Genomic DNA, 1,220 nt, shown 5'->3' with positions numbered 1-1,220 from the left:
TTCTATTCTCTGTATTCTCTCCTACTGTACATATCTGAAGTCATCAATACAAAACATTTAGCAATATTCTCCTTTCATTTTCTCTATCCTGTTTTTTATGTTCATCTAGATCGAGTGTGTGCATTGTTGTGCGATCCTAACAATAGCGACTTTAGGTTAGTAGAAACTAGGGTTGTTACATATAGTGACACATATCATAAAATCACATATCAAGCATATCACACAAGCAGAGTTATTGGACACGTGTCATCATACATAAAGAAATTCTTCCATCCAAATCGATAGTAGAGCTACTGCTACTACGACCCCTTCTTCCAACAAAACCGACCATTGCAACTACGACCCCTTGTTGCCACCAAATCGATAGTAGAGCTACTTACATTGTTGGGCTAGGCCGCTCGTTGATACTATGATGCTAGCACTGCTCTCTTAAATTTAATTCTAAATAAGGTATCCCACAATCATAAAATAAAATTCTATGGTGGAAATTGATTCACCTAATCTTGCATAAAATAGTTTAAACTTGACTCCAAATAATTTAAACTAGTATGTGCTGGCTTTGCATGTGTGAGGCACCGGGTTCAATTCCCTGCATCTCCATTTTTATATTTTAGATATCAAATTCTCATATATTAAATTATAATTACCCAATCTTTTTAATTGCAAAATATAATTACCCTAATTTTTCATACAATGTCTTTTATTTTTTAGAAATAGTGGGGTGTAGCTCATATGGCTTGCTTTGCATATGAGAGGCACGGAGTTTATTTCCCTGCACCTCCATTTTTGTATTTTAGATATCAAATGATCATATATATAATTATCATAATTTTTCATAAGATATCTTTTATTACTTTCAAATAAAGGGGGTGTAGCTCATATGGTAGAGCACTCGCTTCGCATGCGAGAGGTACGGGGTTCAATTCCCTGTACCTCCATTTTTGTATTTTATTATCATATATAAAATTATAATGCCCTAATTTTTCATACTGTTTCTTTTATTTCAAATATATAGAGGGGGTGTAGCTCATATGGTAGAGTGCTCGCTTCACATGTGAGAGGCACGGGTTCAATTCCCCGCACCTCCATTTTTATAATTTAGATATCAAATTATCATGTATAAAATTATAATTACCATAATTTTTCATACAATGTCTTTAATTTTTTTTTCTAATAAAGGGGGTGTAGCTCATATGGTAGAGCGCTCGCTTCGCATGTGA

At 34.0% G+C, this 1,220-nt stretch overlaps 1 non-coding gene across 1 annotated transcript; it reads left to right on the top strand.

The window, feature by feature from the left end:
- The first annotated feature begins 865 nt into the window (after positions 1-865).
- Positions 866-938, top strand: TRNAA-CGC. Its single transcript has one exon. It is a non-coding gene; the product is annotated as a tRNA-Ala (tRNA).
- Positions 939-1,220: the final 282 nt, after the last annotated feature.

The sequence above is a fragment of the Cucurbita moschata genome, unplaced genomic scaffold, assembly GCF_002738365.1.
Source record: "Cucurbita moschata cultivar Rifu unplaced genomic scaffold, Cmos_1.0 Cmo_Scf00029, whole genome shotgun sequence".
NCBI lineage: Eukaryota > Viridiplantae > Streptophyta > Magnoliopsida > Cucurbitales > Cucurbitaceae > Cucurbita > Cucurbita moschata.
The sequence above is the reverse complement of the archived record's forward strand: the minus strand, read 5'-3'. Positions and strand labels throughout refer to the sequence as shown.